Here is a 20,321-nt window from a genome sequence, read left to right as displayed (position 1 = left end):
AAAACATCTCTTATTTCATGCCTAGATTATAACTGATATGATTAACACCTAATTTGTTGTAATGTGCTGTTGAGTCGACTATGACTCATAGCAAGTTTGTGCACAATAGCTCTGAACTCTGCTGTATCCTGAACCAGTCTCTGACACACTTACTCTCATGACTCCAGTTATTGTGTCAGTCTGTCTAGTCTGGGTTCCTCCTCTCCTGGGCTGTCCCTCAGCCTTTCCATTCATGATAACCTTCTCCAGAGACTGGTCCCTCCTGGATGCATGCACAAAGTATTTGAGACAGTCTCAAAATCCTTGCTTCCAAGGAGCAGCAGCTTGGTTTCACCCTTTCCAGGAACGGCCTTTAGTTCTCTTGGCAGTCCACGGTATATTCAGTGCTCTTCTTCAGCACCACATCTCAAAGGCATCAATTCTTCTTCTGTCATCTTTAGCCATTGTCCAGCTCTCTGATTGTTGTTGTTGTTGTTGTTGTTGTTATGTGCCATCGAGTCACTTGCGACTCATAGCGACCCTATGTACAACATCCCTAAACTCTACTCTGTCCTGTGCCAATCGCACCGTCTCCGACACACCCATCCCAATTACCCCAGTCACTGAATCAATCCACCTCATAGGGGGCCTTCCCCTCCTGCGCTGTCCCTCCACCCTACCGAGCATGATGTCCCTCTCTAAGGACTGGTCCCTCCTTACAACATGTCCAAAGTATATCAGACTAAGCCTCAGAATCCTTGTCTCCAAGGAGCCGTCTGGTTTAACCCTTTCCAGGATGAATCTGTTTGTTTTCCTAGCAGTCCATGGTACCCCCAATACTCTTCTCCAGCACCACAGCTCAAAGGCATCAATTCTCCTTCTATCCTCCTTAGTCATTGTCCAACTCTCTGATGTATAACAAGTGATAGCAAAGACCATGGCCTGTATCAGACGCACCTTCGTCTCCAAAGAGACACCATTGCTCTTCAGTACTTTGGAGAGGTCCCTAACAGCAGACTTTCCCATGGCAATACGTCTTCTAATTTCCTAGCTGCTGGTGCCAAGAGTGTTGACTGTGGAGCCAAGCAAACTGAAGCTGTGAACAATCTCAATCTCTTCACCATCCATCCTGATGCTGCCATTGGCCCAGTGGTGATAATCTTTGTCTTCTTGACATTGAGCCTCAATCCATATTGGAGGCTGCAGTCCTTGACTTTCTGCAGCAAACACTTCAGGTCCTCCTCAGTTTCAGCAAGTAGGGGTACTGAAGAACAAATTCAAACCTCCAGTTGCCATAATCAAGGATGCCTTAGGCAGATCCAGGAAGTATTAAAAGAAGATGGAAAGAATATACTGAGTCACTGTATCAAAAGGAATTGGCAAACACAGAAGAATTTCATGAAACAACATTTGGGCAAGAGCCTATGGTGATGAAGGAAGAAGTTCAAGCTGCTTTGAAGGAAATAGAAAAAATAAGGCCCCAGGAATAGATGGTATACCAATTGATATATTTCAGCTAACAGATGCTGCCCTGGACGTGCTCACCAAGTTGTGCCAAGAAATCTGGAGAGCAACCACCTGGCCAGCTGACTGGAAATGATCTATATTTGTTCCCATCCCAAAGAAGGGTGACCTAACAGAGTGTGGAAACTATAGAACAATCTCATTGATTTTACATGCAAGCAAAATTCTACTGAAGATTATCCAGAAATGACTGGAACAGTACATCAGCAGAGAACTACCAGAAGTCCAGGCTGGGTTTAGAAGGGGTCGTGGTACTAGGGATATTGTAGCTAATGTTAGATGGATCTTAGCTGAAAGCAGGGAGTACCAGAGGAATGTCTATCTGTGTTTCATTGACTATGCAAAGGCGTTTGACTGTGTGGATCATAACAAACTGTGGCTGACTCTGAGAAGAATGGGAATCCCAGAACACTTGATAGTGCTAATGAGCACCAACCTATAGTTGGACCAAGAGGCAGTCGTCAGAACAGAGCAAGGAAACACTGCATGGTTCAAAATTGGGAAGGTCGTACACCAGGGATGTGTTCTGTCTCTATATCTTTTCAACTTGTATGCAGAACAGATTATCCGGGAGGCTGGCTCTAGGAGAAATGTGGGGTCAAGATTGATGGAAGATCTATCAACAATCTGTGATATGCAGATGATACAACCCTGAGCTCTCTGATGCCTAGCAAATAATTGTGAAGAGCATGGCCTGGATCTGGCGCACATTAGTCTCTTGACATCCTCACTCTTCAGCACTCTGCAGAGGTCCCTCACAGCAGATTTCTCTAATGCAGTTCTACTTTTGAGTTTAATTAAATCTACATAATGCTCTATAGGCTAAATTTAGCTGAATTGGTAATCAAAGTATATCAATTCTTTCACATTGTGGAAACTAATATTTGTATAGCATTCTAGGAGATTGTCAAACAGGTATATGATAATAAGGTTTCTGACTTAGAGACAGTAAATGTCAATAAAAGTAAAATTATATAAACAAATATGTTTACATGCATTATTTCATATAATTTTCTTTTTATTGCCATTTGCCGTGTCTAGGTCAGAACCGTATTGTCATGTATACCTGATTTGTTTTTATAATCTCCTAACTGGTCTATCATCTTCCATTTTTCACACCTCTATTTCTTCTATATGATCACTCTCTTTATGATAAACATCTCACATATATAAAACATAGTTAGATACTAAGTCTTTTCTTTTAAAAAGACAAGATACATGCAGTGCTTTACATTAACAGACAGGAGGTGTTTTACAACATGACTCAAAATATTATTACTGTGTCAAAAATTTTTGTGTGTATTTAAAATGTTTCTAGTATTTCTATGAATAGAAACATGTGCTGTATGTATATTAGATATTTAAACAAACATTTGATTAAGGTTAGATATGAACTATACCTAATTGTTTTATAATTGATTTATAGGTTGAACTTAAAGACTGATTTAGAAACAATCGTTAGTAATCTACAGACTTCAGAACTCTACATTGTGTGTCTTATTTATGCAAAAAAATTTCTAGTTACTCTGCTGTATTGCTGAGTAAGGCACTTATTTCTCATCCTGATAAAATTTTTTCTTCTTAATCAGCCTCTAGCTTTCAGAAAACTACTGCATGTACATGCATATTTGGCATTTTACCAAGTCATAAAGAGAAATCACATGTTCTCCTTAAGATCTTCCTTAGAAATAGTATCAGCCAAATACTGTGTTCGTGGTTTACAAGTTTTTCCTTCTACCCGATATTTGAATATAATTCAGACAAATTCTTTGCCAGTGTCTAAACAGCATCACCCTTCTTCCGTTGTCTAGTCGTGTGTTCATTGTCTTCATTTAAAGCCAAAGCAGAAGCACATTTAGCATGCACATGTCTTGACACGTTCTGTTGATGATGTTGTATGTGTAAATGTATGTATGTGAAATGATAGAGACTTTCTGGTCCTCTTCCCTGACTGTCAGATCCTCTCAGCACAGTGGCCTTTGTCCACAATTCTACCCGTAGTCTTGTTAAGGCTGTCTAGGCTTTTACTGCTCAAACTCTAAATATTCATTGACGCCAAGTTGATGCTTACTCATAGCCCTCCCTGGAGTTTCTGTGGCAATAAACTTGCCTTGGGAAGAGTCTGTCTGCCTTTCTCCCAAGGAGCTGCTGGTAGATTGAATAGCCAGAGATGCCTGCCCTCTGGGTTAGCAGTGCAGCTCACTACAGACGGTGCCATCAAAGCTCCCTTCTTAGTTACATCTAGTGCTGCTGTAATAGAATCCCTAGCATGAGTGGAGAGGTGCTCGGAGTGAAGGGAAGTTTAGCTCCTCACTGTTTGGGAAACTAGATTCTATCTGAAATCTCTTCACCAGATCTAGAAGAAGGCTTTTTTCTCAGTTGACTCTAGAAGGCCCTGGTCTCCTTTTTATTTTTTTTATCTTTCTGTTCTTTGTTTCCTGGCATAATGATCATGGCATGACATCTCTCCTTCCCATTACTGCTTCCTTCTCCTCCTAATCACCTAAGGTTTAGCTCAAAGATGATTATGATTAATCTAATCATTGATGCATTGATACGGGCTCCTTTACATGATTAAAAATGATTATTCCCAAATTGGATTACATACATAAGTATAAGGATTAGGATTTATAGCACATTTTGGGAGGAGGGGGGTCATATTTCAATCTCTTGAATTCAGGTATCAATTTGTAGAAATCCAACTAGAAATCTTTATAAATTTATTGAGAGTGACAAATGATTACAAGAAAACAAAAGCCTGTTGCCTTCCAGTTAGTTAGAACTCCTGGTCTCCTCTGTCTGATTTCTAAAACCGTGTATCTTAATGGGAACAAACTGTCCGTCTGTCTCCCACAGAGTTGTTAGTGGAGTCCAACTACAGAACTTTGAGTTCACAGCCCAACATATTGCAAAGCACTCTTTATTTTATGCTTTGGGTAGACATTTTCAGTTAGCAGTGAGCAGTCTATGTTACGTGAAACAGGAGGCTTCTGTTCTAAATGACCATATATGCCTTTTTAATCTTTGGTGAGTTACATCCCAGCTGTATTTGTCATTTGATTTTGAAAGAATCAGTTGTTGATAGTGTAGATAGTAGTGTCACTACTCTTAAATTTACTATCATTGAAGTACTAATAATAGCTAACATTCATGTGCCATGTGAGACTGATACATGTGAAAAAGAAATATAACCTGTAGATTTTGTGGTTTGAAGTCTGGACATTAGTAAAGAAACAAAATTATATCACCATTCTCTAGAATTGTTGCACATCTAAGTAAGGAGCCTAGTAATCTAGTGAATAAGGAGTTACACTATCAACCCAAAGGCAAGAAGTTCAAATCCACCAGCTGCCCTTTGGAGGAAAAATGAACAATCACCTTTCGTGTGATTTAAAGGCTCCGAAAACTCGCTAGAGTTTGTGTCTCTAGACACATGGCTAGAGCTACATGTGGCTTCTGACTCAACATTTGTTTAACTACTATCACCATATGATTGTATAGTGATGGGAAACATTGTTTCAAAGTCTTAGACAGATATTATTTAAGACCAGTAGTTAACTTCTCAATGTTGAAAACAGAAATTCTCATCACTGGACCTAAAGGCAACCTCTTGATAAATGGAGAAAAGATTGAAACTGTTAATAACTTCATTTTACTTGGATCCATAATCAGCTGTCAGGAACTCAGGAGAAGTATTGCATTGGGAAAATCTGTAGTCAAAGACTTCTTCAAATTATTGAGGTATGGTGATATTAGTGTGAAGACCAAGGTGTACTTCATTCAGGCCATGGTCTTTTCAGTCACTTGCTATGCATCTAAGAGCTAGACAGTGAATAAGGATGACAAAATAAGAATTGATGCCTTTGAGCTGTGGTGTTGGAGAAGAGCACTGAAAATCCCATAGACTGCCAAAAGAACAAACAGATATGTCTTGGAAAGGGTGCAGCCAGAGTGCTTCTTGGAGGCAAAGATGATAAAGCTTCACTTCCCACCCTTGGAGCATGTTACTAGGAGAGGCTGTTCCTTGGAGAGGGCCGTCATGCTAGGAAAGGTCAGCAAAAGGAAAGGAGGACCCTCAACTAGATGGATGGATGGGCTCAGTGACTGTAGCAGTGGACTCGAGAATGTCAGAGATTGTGAGGATGGCACAGGATAGGACAGGGTTTAGGTCCGTGTTCATAGGGTCGCTATGAATCATACGTGACTGGATGTTACCTGCAACAACAACAATCATTAACTTAACCATTTCTGTTTTAATGTAAAAATGAAAATCCACCGTAGACTAATTTTGTATCTTCTTTCCCCTCCATTTGCTTAAGAAAATAGTGTACTTACCCTCCAATTTTATAATTTTTCACTAAACAAATCTATTTGTGCCTCGGAAGTGACAGCGGAATGGTTAAAGGAAACTTCTGAGAATTTTTCTCCAACATAAAAATGATAATAAGAGAACTCAGACATTTTCAGACCTATAAAGGCAATGTGAATTTTGTCTGTTTCCTGTTTATCATTTTGCTTTTGTCATTTGTAAATCAGTAAAAAGAAACAAGAGGAAGCATTATGTGTAACTGATTTTTTCAAATGGTCTTCATTTCATGAGATCAAATTTAATCTGCGTTTTAACTAGTATGGAGTTCATTATAACTGAAAATAGGTTGTCATGTTAAATGAATCATGTTTGGTTTTTAATTACTTTGTTTCTACTTTCTATTTGGATGATGATTGTGTATAATTGTAGCAAGATTCTAGTGCTTTATAATGCAAGTGATGACATAAAATTGTCAAACAAGTCTCATAAGCGTCTAACAAATTATTTTCAGACTCTTAAAGCATTGTTGATTTTGGCAGTAAATGACTATTTTAGATTTTTACACTTTTGTATTCTTTGTCTCTATTTTTGATTTGTCAGTTAAGTTTAACTTCAGTGTAACTCTTGGCCCAGTTGTTAGGTTATGATAAAGTGTCCTCTCCTACTCATTTTAAAATAGAAATATAAGTACAGAATTATCTAACATTGAGTATTTCATAAAATTTAACCTCTTTATATTATATGATAAGCATTTTTAGATTTTCTTACTACACATCATTAGTAAGTAAAGAATGTTAAATTTATGAAGATGCCTGATAAAAAGGGATATTTTTGGAGTCATTATTTCCTGTTTATGTATTTTAAAAACTAAATGAATGATAACACATTTATAGTGCTTTATTATTTAGAACACTTTTTAACTCATTAACCTTACTATTTTTCCTACTTTAGGGACAAGGACTTGGCTTAGGCCTACTGCATATCACTTAAATAATTTAATAATAACAGAGTTGAGGCCAGAACTTTGTATTTGAAATTTTGTTTTCATTACGTATCATTGCTTCTCTACCAAAGCACTTGACCTGTCATTTCTCCCCTGTGGAGCAGCTGGTGGATTTCAAAGGCCCTTCTGGCACTTCAGCGATTCTTTGTGTCAGTAGTGCTAACTACAGGCTGTGGCTGAGAGCATCCCAGGATTAAAAGAGAAACAGAGAAACATTTTGGAGTGGTAGATTGCGAGTTACCTTTTTTGTATTGATTTATGTTTTTGCTAGTTGCTTTTAAAGACATCCTAAATTCTTCTTTTGTGTTAGCTGATGTGGCTCAGTGGGCTGTGATACAATGCAGTTTGCTTTAGTAGAACTCATTATGCCTATTGAAACAAGAAGTAGTGTAAACTTGTGGTCACATTTGTAAAACATTTTTTCCCCTAAAAAATTGGCAAGATGAAAATGGTGATCTCTGTGGTTGTACAGAACATCTTAAAATAGAACATCTCAAAATTTAGAACATCTCAAAATTTAAGTTTATTAGCGCTGTCTATAATGAAAGTCACCAAAGCAATAATCCTCTCAGCCTTTTCTGAGTGGACTTGTTCAGATAAAAGAATACTCAAAATAGCACTTTTCGAATTCCATCATTGTCTTTTAGTCTTTTTTCAAATTCATTCACCTTTTTTATGTAATACTGTATAATTACTACTTTTTGTAATACTGAAAACATTTGTTATCATTATGTTAATTGAGCTAATACATGCCCTGCATGCTTTATTGCTCGTTGACCTGTCCATGCTCCATTATATTCTTAGTTTTTTGAAATATACTGAATTACAGGAAAAATATGATCAGAGACTGAATTTTGTCCCCCCAAAATATATATCAGCTTGGGTAGGCTGTGATTCCCAGTGTTGTATTACATCTTTCATTTTGCAGATTTTTCTCCATTTTGTGATGTAAGTTCCAGCTTCTCTCTGCTAATGGGGTAGGATCAGCTTTGAGTGTGTCTCAAGAATGTGGCTCATGTCAGACCCTTGCTTCAGTCACACTTTTTATATAAGAGAGAAAAGACTCAAGCAGAAAGTCAAAAGACATAATGCAGTGGGAAAATCTGTCATCAGAGGCCTCTCAAGTGCTGAAGAGCAATGATGTCAGTTTACAGACTAACGTGTGCCTGACCGATACCATGCTCTTTTCAGTTATTTGCTCTGCATCTGAAAATTGGACAGTGAATAAGAATGACAGAGGAATTGATGCCTTTGAGTTGTGTTGGAGAAGAGTACTGAATATCCTGTAGACTGCCAAAAGAATAAATAGTTATGTCTTGGAGAAAGTGCAACCAGGGCGCTTCTTAGAAGCAAGGAAAATGAAACTTCATCTCACCTATTTTGGTCATGTTGTTAGGAGGGGCCAGTCACTAGAAAAGGACATCAAGTTTGGAAAGGTGGGGACAGAATGAAAGAGGGGACGTCTGTCAATGCGGTGGATGGATGTAGTGGCTGCAGCAGTGGGCTCAAGTAGAGCAGACATGATGAAGGAGGCACAGGAGAGGGCAGGGCTCAGTTATGTTCATAGTGTTGCTCTGAGTTGTACTTGACAGCATCTAACAACGACACTGCTAAGAAGATCTGAGTGTGGAACATGGCTTAGATCCAGAAGCCTTGCTCTGAAAAACCTCTAGACCCACAGGAAGATTGATACCAAGACATACGGAGATATTTTCAAGCAATAGCACGTTCATTGATGCTGAAAAGAAATAGACCTTCATAGAGCCAGCACCCTGAATTCTAACGTCTGGCCCTCTAAACGGTGTGAATATACAGTTCAGTACTAAATAACTAAGAATTTGGTACTGAGGGCGAATGCTGTTCTAAAAGATAGCCTAAAATAAGGGAATTGTTTTAGAATTAGGTAATGATTAGTAATTAAGTAATTTGTAAGGTAAAAGTTTAGATTACTTTTGAGAGGATATTGGTGGAATATGGCTATGAATGGACATAGAAGAAAGGTGAGACTTGTTTAAGCAGTGGCAAAGAACATCACCGAATGACGTGAAAATACTCGTTGGAAGGTAGAACTTACAAGTGATGAATTTGTATTGAATGTCTATCTGAGGATATTTCAAAGCAAATCTAAAGAGAGTGTATAGTTTTCATTCTACAGTAAAATTGGAAAGGAAGAAGTGGACATAAAAATGAACTGTACAAAATTTTGGAAAATTCTGTTACATGGACTAAAGATAAAGATATGCACCCTAGAATTTTCTCTAAGCATGTAGCTTTATAGGCTTTTGTTAAAAGAGATTGAGAAAAAAAGAAAAAAAAAGTCACAAGAGACTTTGAAAATTGCATTGAGTGTCAAGAAGCCAAACAAAAGGAAGCATTTCCAAAACAGAAGAGCTGAATGAATGCAAGATTTCAGGGGGCAGCACAAGAAGATAAAGCAAAATATCATGATGAAATGTGCAGAGAACTGGAGTCAGAGAATAAAAAGGGAAAGACTTGCTCGGCATGTCTTAAGAGCAATCAGTGATAATCACTTTGAAGACAAAGGGGCATTTGATTCAGGCCATGATCTTTTCAGTCACTTGCTGCACATCAGAGCACTGGACAATGAATAAGGATGACAGAAGAAGAATTGATGCCTTTGAGTTTTGGTGCTGGAGAAGAGTACTGACCATCCCATGGACTGCTAAGAGAACAGACAGATATGTCTTGGAAAAATTGCAGTCAGTGTGTTCTTCGGAGGTAAAGATGGCAAAGCTTCATTTTTCACATTTTGCACATGTAGCTAGGACGAGGCTGTTCCTTGGAAAGAGATGTCTTTCTTGGAAAGACGAGGGTCAGCGAAGGAGAGGAAGACCCTCAATAAGATGAATTGATACAGTGACTTCAGCAATGGGATCGAATGTGTCACAGATGATGGGATGACATAGGATGGGGCAGAGTTCAGGTCAGATGTTCATAGGGACACTATGAGTCATGCTGAACTTGATGGCTATGCATCAGAGAGCTGGACAAGAAGAATTGATGGCTTTGAGTTGTGGTGCTGGAAAAGAGTATTGAACATACACCATGAACTGCCAAAAAGAACTAACTGGTTTGTTCTGGAGATGATGAAGCCAAGGCGAGGATTCATGCCCAAACTCTCACATACTTTGGGCATGTAGCCAGGAGGGACCCAGTCTTTGGAAAAGGATATCCTTCATGGAAGGGTCGAGGGACAGTGCAGGAGAGCAAGACCCCAGATGAAATGGATTGGCACAATAACTGGAGTAATGAGTTTTGGTCTGTCACAGACAGTGAGATTGGCTTAGGATAGAACAGAGTTCAGAGCTGTTGTGCATAGAGTCACTATGATTTGTAGTCGACTTGATGGCGTATAACAACAACAGTCATTGTTGATAGGTGCTGTTGACTTGGAGCTAACCCAGTTGATCCTCCAAATAGTTTTCCTAGGCTGTAAAATGCAAAGGAGCAGATTGCACATCTATCTTCCGTGAAGCAGTTGGTCAATTCAGACCTCCTCCCTATGGATTGACCCCACAACTGATTGACCACTAGACCACCAGAGCTCACCAAAGGGTAGTACTTGTTGTTGGGTACCATCAAGTCAGAACTGACTGACTCATAGCTGACACTCCAGCTGGTTTCCAGAGACAGTTAATTGCATGAGCGTAGATTGCCCCTTTTTCTCCCATAGAACAACTATTGTACTTGAACCATGCACCTTTTAGGTGGTAGCACAGTTTCTTAGCAATAAGCCACCAGAGTGTTCTAAGGGCAGTACTCCAACCTTTTAGATATCAAAGAATGTGATCTTTGCTGACTTGATTTTGGATTGAGGGACTGTTTTAAGGTAAACCTTAAATGAGGTCTCTACCTGAAGTTGAATCATAGGACTGCTCTTCCAAACATGAAGAACAGAGCCTGCCAAGGCTGAGGGAATGTGGTCATCGTCAAGATGGATAAGGAGGATGGAGCTGCCTCAAGTTGAGGCTACAGAGTTCCTGTCAGCGAGAATGCAGAACTGAAGCATAGGATTGAGATGTCTCTAGAATCCAAAGAGCTTGGCCTGCACCCGGCCCGAGTCTAGAGGGCAGGCACTGCCCAGTGTCAGAGAGCAGAAGCCTCATTTTCCCAAGCCATGAGAGCTACTGTAAATTGTTCTGCTGCTTTTTGGACTTGCTTGCTGCGCATTTTCCCTCTTTTCCCTCCATTTGATCCATTTGTAATAGAAATGTTTATCTTGGGCCTGTTCCATTATTGAATTTTGGAAACAGATAACCTACAGTTTATATTTCATAGGTTTACAGCGATTGATAAATTTGTACCCCAATGATGTGGGAGTGGTGGGTAAAGGAAATGGAAAAGGTCTGGTGGGGTTCTGGAAAGACATGATGATAATGGACATACATCAGTGTTGACTAATTTTATAAAATACAGTACATAATGAATTGGAATGATTGTATGAAACATAATGTGAACAATGTATATGAACTTTGTAAGCAAACCGGTAAAAAAGAAAAAAATAAAACTAAAAACAACCACAACAAAAAAAATTTATGCCCCAAGGTGGAATGCTCTTCTCTTGGCATATTTGATTTAGATAATTCAGAAGATGAAATTTTGGGCTTCAAATTTATTTAAGACTTGAGATGATATGAAAGGATAAATATGCTTTACATGTGGCAGTGATATGAATTTTGGGAAGCCAAAAGGTAGAGGAGATCTGTAAAGGAGGTCTTTAAAGTATTGAGTGGGCATGTCAGTTTAAGAACCAAAGTGCTCATGATTCAAGTTATGGTATTTTCAGTTGCTTTGTCTGCATCTGGCAGTTTGGCAATGAATAAAGAAGATCAAAGTGTCAGTGCCTTTGAATTTGTTGTGTTGGCGAAGAGCATTGAATGGACCATAATTGCCAATAGAACAAACAGATCTGTCTTGGAGGAGGTGCAAATAGGGTGCTCCTTAAAGACAAGGGTGGTCAAACTTCATCTCACGTGCCTTGGTAAAGTTGTCAGGAGGGGCCAAAGGAAAAAGGTAATTGACAGTGCTACAACAGTGGCCTTGGGACATGGTGGAGACCCTGAACTTGGTGCAGGATGGAGACGTTTCAGTCTGTTGTTCAGAGGGTTTCACTTTGATCATGGTTGCCTCCAGAGCACCCAACAACAAGAGCATTGAAGGGTGGATGAGGTGGATTGACCTGTGTCTCCTCAAAGTATGTGACAACTTGATTTTTAGTATTATATGATTGTCCTCTATTTTGTGGCTTATCCTACCTTTTATAAATTCCAACCTCCATAATACTGCTAATCAGGATGTCAGTGGTTTGAATCCACAAACTGCTCCAAGGGAGAAAGATTTATGGCCTCAAAATGAAGGCTGTAGGCGACAGAATTTAATTGAAGGCAAGTAGGTTAATAATGAGGCAGAGTCAGTGAGGGGTGTGTCTTGAGTCAGAGAGGCTTTTACTGGATATGACTGCTCACATCACTCCTTTAAGCCACATCCTTGTTTGAGACATAAACCTTTTATAAGTGGTAAGAGGAGAAAGAAGCAAGCAGAGAGAAGAGGGACTTCACTATGACCAACAAAAGCAAAGAAGGGCTAAGGGTGGAATATGTCCTTTGGGCCTGAGGTCCGAGACCTTAGCAGAAGGATAAAGATCCTGGGGAAGAAATATGCCCAGGTATGTGGAGATCTTGAACGAATGCTGGGCCACAGAGGTTGAAGGGACAAAGACCTTATCCTATGGCCAGTGCCCTGAATTTGAACTTCTAAAACTGTGAGAAAATACATTTCTGTTTTGTTAAAACCATCCACTTACATTGTTTTTGTTATGGCAGCACCTAATAAGTAAGACATATGATACGTATATTGATTTTACACCAAAATTGTAAGTATGGTGTAAATCAGTTGTCATATTTTTTACAGCTACACAGTATAGCTCAGATGATTTAAAACAGAGAGTATATGGAACTCATAGTGGTAAGTGATGAAAGTTAATCTATGTCTTATTTTGGATACAATGAAAGAATCCAGTAACATGAACCTGATGAATGCAGTAATCAGAATGGAAGGTAGCCAGAGCATAGGAATATGACTAAAGGGACTGAAAGACTTTGGAGTCTGCAGAGAAAGAGCCCTTAACATTTTAAGAATATTATTTAAATGGGATAGAGAGAGAAGAAATGGCCCAGAAGTTAATTGGTTGAGAATATGACTTAAGAATGACATGTAGTGGAAGAAACTAGTCATAATGAGTAATTTACACATGGGGATGACAGGAACGTTGGAGTGTTAATTATAAAATGAGATGTTTGACTGGCTTAATATTACATGTATATATAAAGGATATTCAATTATGCATTATCATTTCTCAGAATATTGCTGAGTATTTCTTTGGTAGCTATTTGAATTAAAGGTGATCTGTTCTGGTTGATATTTCCTTTTGAAATATATATGTGTCTTGCCCATCTTTTACCAGGATATATTCTCACTTCTGTTAGAGCTAAGAAAGATTTAAAATTAGGCATGAAATACATATATAGCTGTTCTGGTAGGACAGAGATAATTAACAATGAGAAAAGAAGAGGGATACAAAGACAGACTGTGGCACTCTAGCATAAATCCAGTCCTGAGTGAGTGTGTCTGAAAGAGAGCCTTTTTAGGGAGCTCTGGTGGCCTAATGGCAAGAAGCTGTGCAGCAATCCCAGAGGTGCATGGTTCGAATCCACCAGGTGCTCTGGTGGAGAAGGAGGGGCAATCTCCTGTGCCAGTTGGATCCGATTAGACAGCACACAACACCAACCAAACAAAAAACCTTTTAAAATAATTTTTTTATTTTACACTGGTTTATTTACAACATTCATATACATTTTTTTTTACACCTGATCTTTCCCATTTCCTTCACCTGTCCCCCCCTCCAACCATCAGTTTGTGCGGCCCTTTGATGAACCACCTCCTCCCTCTGCTTCCCCTTCTTGGATCCTCATACTCATTCTACAGTAATGGTTTTATATAATATTTGTCTTTATGGAACTAAGTTCACTTAGCATAATGCTCTCCAGTCTCTCCCAAGTTAGGCAAAAATTTACAAAGTCATTACTCTTGTGGGCTGTGCAGTATTGCATCACGTGAATGTACCATAACTTCTCAGTCCATTTGATTGTGGGTGGACATGTGGGCTGTTTCCATGCTCTTGCGATGGTGAATAACTCAGCTATGAACATTAGTGTATAAGTCTTCATTTTGTGCCTCATTTCTCATTCAAAAGAGCTTTTTAAAAATTATTTTGCATAGCAATTCAGAGGGAAATTTATTTGCATTATCTGTACATTGTTTTAATTTCAAAAGCTTGGAAAAGACTAGAAACTTCTGATTAAGTTGCATATTTTATTATATCAGTTCAGGTATAAGGTTTATGTGATCTATTTAGTTCTGAATAAATAGCTTTTCCTGTTGGTGTTACTTTTCCTTGACTTTCAGTTTTTAAGAGTCATCCTTTAGGTATTATTTTCGTGACAAGAGTTCAGAATAGGAGCTGCATACTAAAGTGGACTTGTGGTGGGGAGGATTGTATAACAATGAAAGATTTTTTTTTTCTTCAAAGAGAAAAGTGAACTGGGGGAGGGGTGGGTAGGGAGGAAAGTGTGCGGCAATGTATGAATGGAAATCCAAAGTCTCTGTAAACTTTCATTAAAATAAAGTCATCCTTTGACTTCTGTTTCAACAACTAAATGATTTTCTAAACAAAGTGCATTTGTTGTAAAGTTAAAGCTGTTATAGCCAGTTTTAAATTATTGTTTCTCTTAAATCAAGAAAAAGCAAAAACCTTCTTTGCCCCTGGCCCAGGAAGGCAGTGATTTAAAATATCTGTTATCTTCCTGCATATGCTGCTGTATGGATATGACTGTTTCGTTTCCAGAATACAGGTCAAGAGAGCACTCCAGTTATGAAGCTGTGGTAACAAAGCAATCTTGAGGTTATGATTACGCAAATTTTCAAGAGTAATCTTTAAGCTTAATTAAAGCTATGATAGTATAACAGTCTCTCTTGGCTTTATGGACTCTTAGGCATAGCTCAGTTGCCAGTATGTAAAGTATGATCCAAAAGTCTGAAGTAGGAATGATTTAGGCAAACAAGGCATTAATGAGTGGAGCCAGCATAATCCTAGTGCTTCTGTTACAGTTATTGGATGAGTGACACTTTTCTTCATTTTGCTTTTCACTTTGTTCATGATCTCATTATTTAACATTATATGGTTTGTTATAATTTGCATTATTTTATATAGTTATATATAATATATTAACAGAATTTTCTTTTATTTTTTAAAATTAGACATAAACTTATGCCTTCTTTTCACTTTGTGACTTGCCGAGAATCTAACAGAGCTTTTAACATGCATTTGTCTTTGTACAATTATTGAGTTTTAGGTTTTAATGATTAATTTAATATATAATAATTATTATTTAAGCTATAGTATTAAAAAGTTACAAGATGGATATCTGTGTAGTCATGACAGCACGAAGATCTGCAATGTTCCTTTTGTAAGTAGAAAGAAATTATGAGCTGAATGCCAAATATCAAAGTTCAGTTACTAAATTGCACTCCTATTTAGAACTTTAGTTATGAAGATGCATATATGTATGCTGTATTCTTATAATTTTCAGAGAAATGTGATAACTTAATATCTTTATACTAAAAACAGCTCATTGCTGTTGAGTCCGTTCTCCAAAATGTTCTCCAGAAAAATGTTCTGCCTAGGAGCTGCTGGCGGCTTTGAACCACCACCAGAGAGGTGCCACCTTTGGGATAGTGGAGTAACTCTGCGCCACCAGAGGTCCCCTAATACATAGAGAGTAGTGGTATTTAGGAAGCTCTGGTGACATCATCCATAGGGGGTAGAGCTGCTAACGTAGAGGCTGTGCTTCTCTGGGCGTTGAAACCCACCATCAACCTGTGAGGGAGACAGATGCAGTGTCCTTTTGTGCAGTTAACAGCCTCAGAAACTCGATGGAGGGTCAGCTTTGAGTTGATTCTGGCTCACAAGCAGCAGTGGGTTTGGGTTTTGAGTGATATTTTTTAAAAGTATTGAATATATGTAAATAATTAATCTAGTGATGAAAATACACAACCATTAAGAATAGTGTTAGAGTTTTGCTTTGTAGTATTGGATACTCAAAAAAGGGCAAGGTTCCAGTCTCTTGTTCATAGAGTCACTAAGAGTTTTAGTCAACTTGATGTCACCTAACAAAAACAGCATTGCATGCCAGATTTTTGACCTGGTTGTCCTTGGTTTAGAAATGGCTTGGTGCTGTTTATAGTTGTGTAACTTTAGCCCAAGTGGTTTCTATAGCTACTGTCCAGTACCAGATGGAGAACAGTGGGAAGCTTTGATAAGGCGAGCAAGATTTTTAAACAAAAGCCGGACATGGGTAATTACCCTGCAGCTGAACTGAGGCCCATTCTAGTCAGCTGTCATTTACATTTCATATCATTCTCTGCTAATTATAAGAAAATCTATCCACTGTTTTTCTCTGCCATTCCTGCCTCTTTCTCTCTTTTAAGAAAATACAGCGTAGCTTTAGTCTGCTTCATGATCCAGAGGTCTTTTCTGACAAAATCAGATGAACAATGCAAGGCTGGTGGCTTTCCTGATGATGAAAGCATCATTGCTTTTTGCTTATCAGAGAATAAGTTTCTGAAGCCATTTGTATTCAAATATTTGCAGAGAAACTGCTGTTTTGTATAAACTGCTGTCTATCACTTTGAGAATATAAATGGCTTAAGGTTAATATGCGTGAGGTAAAACAAATAATTGTGTTATTATCAGGAATTGTCAGTAAGTAAAAGGGCAACTTAAAGATCTGTAATTAAAATAAGAGCCATTTGATCTTGTGCTAAATGGTGATTGAGTCCTGAAATGTTATCTCCAAAATGACGCCTTTTCTGGGGAACATTCCTTTTGTGGAAAGAATAGTAAATGTTCTAAGTGATTTGAGTGAATCCTAGCAAATTAGCTCCTGGGTTAGTAAAAGGGACACTCCAAGAGAGAATTTTTGTTATCTACAGAGTGTGGATCTTACTTGGATCTTACACAGTTAACACCCTTGGTGCCAGGAGTCAGGAAATCAGGCGTTGTCTTGCACACAAAGTCTGCAGTTAGGGCCTTCTTCAAGTTGCTGAGGAGTAATGATGCTAGCTTGAGTACTAAGGTGCATCCGTTTTAGGCCATGGTATTTTGGATCGCTTGCTATGCATCTGAGAGCAGGACAATGAATAAGGATGATAGAAGAAAATTGATACCTTTGAGCTGTGTTGTTGAAGAAGACTGTGGAACATTCTATGGACTGCTGAAGGAACAAACAAATATGTCTTGGAGAAAGTTTAGCCAGAATGCTCTGTGGAGGCAAAGATGATGAGGCTTTGCCTCATATAGTTTGGACATGTTGCTAGGAGGGGCTATTCCTTGGAGAAGGACATGATGCTTAGAAAGGTAGATGGTTGGCAAAGGAGAGAAAGACCCTTAACCAGGTGGGTTGACAAGGTGACTGCTGCTATGGGCTCTCATGTGTCAGGAAGGGTGAGGATGACACAGGATAGGACAGGGTTCAGATCTGTTTTTCTTCGGATCACTATGAGTTGTACTTGACTTGACAGCATCTAACAACAGAGGGTGGACAGTGTGCTCTGTTGATTAGTGGTAAGGAGTTGCATTGCCAACCCCAAAAGCAGGTGATTTGAATTGACCAGCTGCTTCGTAAGGAAAGATGGTTAGTCTCTTGATCCTTTTAATTTACAGCTTCTGAAACCTCTTGGTAGGGTCAGATTCCATAGCACCTAACAACAGAGTGCAGGTAGGAGAGCGATCTGAGAAATGATACTGTGTGTTCATACCTGATGACTGCTTTTACTCTGTGAAGAAGTAGACATTTTCATTAAGAGTGAATAAGTAGATACTACTATAAGAATTTGAGAACAGATGACATTTTGAAAATGCTGTGATGAGAAAGAAAGCTATCTCTCTATATGCTTTGCTTACATTTTGTACATTTTCTTTCCCGGACTTGATTACATGTTCCCTGTGGAGAAAGCCATCCTTTACATAAATGTAGCTGAGGGACCATTTGTGTCAGGTGATGAGGTTAAACAGACTACCAAGGGGTAGTCCCTGTTCATAGGCCATTTGTACAGTGGGAACCATCATCGGACATCCCAATAGAATGAATCTTTACTGTACAAAGTGCTGTGTGAACACAAAAGAACAGCAACCCAAGGAGATGAGGCTTAAGATGGCAGAGGGGGATTAATTGGTAAAGTTCAAAAGCATGAGAACAATAGTTGTGCCTACAGAGAACCCTAGGACCTACCTTTTGGTAGGAGTGTGGACAGTATCTGGACATAGAGTAAAGGTGTTAAAATTTTGTTTCATGCCGATGGACCTTATGCCCCAAAGGGTTTTAGGTGATGGTGCTCACATGTGGGCATTAGAAAGTGACAGAAGCTTATGTTTTATGAGTATCACTCTAGCTCCAGTTTGAAGGTGTGATGTATGAAAAGATATCAGTGAAAGCTACTGGCATATCGTCAGACACTGACGGGGAGCTCATAAATTATGAAAGATAAAATTGGACATTGTAGAGCAGATGATAGACTTGAGTTTTGGGGGTAGGTGGCTATCAACTGGAACAACACAAAGATGGAGAACTACCAGAATTCAGCCTGAAGCAGAAAAATACCGGAAAGATATTTACTTGTGTTTTATTGACTGTCAAAGGCATTTGACTGTGTGGATGATAGCAAATATCGTTAACATTGAGAAGAATGGGAATCCTAGAACGTTTGGTTGTGCTCATGCAAAACCTATATATAGATCAAGAAGCACCTGTCCAAACAGAATATGGTTTAAAATCAGGAAAAATAGGCATCAGGGCTATATCTTTTCTCCATACCTTCTGTGCTGAGGAAATATTTAAGAAGTTAGACACCATGAAAAAGAATATGGCATTAGGATTGGAGGAAACTCATCAACAGCCTGTGCTATGCAAATAACAAAAAAGATGTGTTGCATTGGGAAAATCCACTGTCAAGGACCTCTCCAAAGTTCTGAAGAGCAAGGATGCCAATTTAAAGACTAAGGTGAGCCTAATCCAAGCTGTGGTCTTTTCAATTACTTCCTATGCATCTGAAAGTTGGATAGTGACTAACGATGAGAGAAAAATCACTGCCTTTGAATTGTGATGTTGGAGAAGAGTACTGGATTATAATAGCGCATGGATTGCCAGAAGAACACGCAGATCTTTCCTGGAGGAAGTAGAACCAGCAACTCCTTAGAGGCATGGAGGGTTCACCTCAATCATTCTGAACATATCAGGAGGGGCCGCTCCTTGGCAAAGGACATCGTGCTTGGAAAGGTGGAGGGTAAAAGAGAGGAGGACTTAACAAGATGGAGTGACTGTACAGTGGGCTTGAACGTAGTAGCAGAGATTTTGAGGATTGCACATGATGATAGGGCAGACTTCAGATCTGTTGTTCATACAGTTGCTGTGAGTCAAAGTTGATTTGATAGCACGTAACAATGCGAGTTAATGATTGAATCACTGGTGTGAGATGGGTCAGAATTAAGTATAGTTTTCAGTACTCTGGGTTGAGATAAGTGAGTTGTCATTGTGTACCAGAGAGTCAGAACCGACCCAGAGCTGATCCTCCAGCAGGTTTTCAGAGGCAGTAAATCGCACGGGAGGAGATTGCCCATCCTCCTTTGGAGCAGCTGGTGACTTCCAACCACATGCCTTTGGGACTGCAGCAGCAGTTTCTTATCACCACTAGGCCCCCAGCACTCCCTCACCGTTATGACTAGTCAACGTTTTGTTGGAAAGTACACTGAATTCCACTGTTACCATGGCATTGCTCTTCCAAAGTCAGTGGTGCAGAAACATGATACTCCCTTGATGCCTAGACTCAATTTTTCAAGAAAAGAAAAAGAAAAGAAAAGAACTCTTGCTGTAGGAAGCTCCTACCACCTTCCCTTTAGTTGTTTAAGGCGTAGGTAATGAAAGGGAACAGCAAATTTCAGGGGAAAGGTAGTGATTAGTTTTGCCTATGTGGATTTTTCCATCCAGTGTCCGGCTCATTCATGTCTGGGCAGTTTAAGATGTTCTCTGACACACTTGTGTGTTTATGTTTACAGTAATAACACAAAATGTCAATTCTACTTACAAAAACGTCAGTTCTACTTACATCGTCAGTTTCAGGTGGTGTTCTAGAAACTGGCTTTATTTTTTATGGTTTGTTATCTTTTAGATTAAAGTTTATTATTAAATTACAAAGTATCTTTTTTTGGTGTTGATTTTGTATGCTGTTTTTAGTGTACAGACAGTTGTGAAAAGAGTTAAGGATTCACTTGAATAAGCTCCAGTTTATGTTCTTCTTTCTTGCGCAAAAAGAGTATTTCTCAATTATGTTTTGGACTCAGATGAGATCTTGGAATCAGCAAGGGTGAGTGTA

General features: G+C 38.9%; 1 protein-coding gene across 1 annotated transcript in view; it reads left to right on the top strand.

The window, feature by feature from the left end:
- TRMT11 (tRNA methyltransferase 11 homolog (S. cerevisiae)) overlaps nt 1-20,321 on the top strand; it is a 95,928-nt gene that overhangs the window by 53,166 nt on the left and 22,441 nt on the right. The gene's annotated exons all lie outside the window — the stretch shown is intronic.

The sequence above is a fragment of the Elephantulus edwardii genome, unplaced genomic scaffold (genome assembly GCF_000299155.1).
Source record: "Elephantulus edwardii isolate Elephantulus edwardi_28Jun2011 unplaced genomic scaffold, EleEdw1.0 scaffold00002, whole genome shotgun sequence".
Classification (NCBI taxonomy): Eukaryota; Metazoa; Chordata; class Mammalia; order Macroscelidea; family Macroscelididae; genus Elephantulus; species Elephantulus edwardii.
The sequence above is the reverse complement of the archived record's forward strand: the minus strand, read 5'-3'. Positions and strand labels throughout refer to the sequence as shown.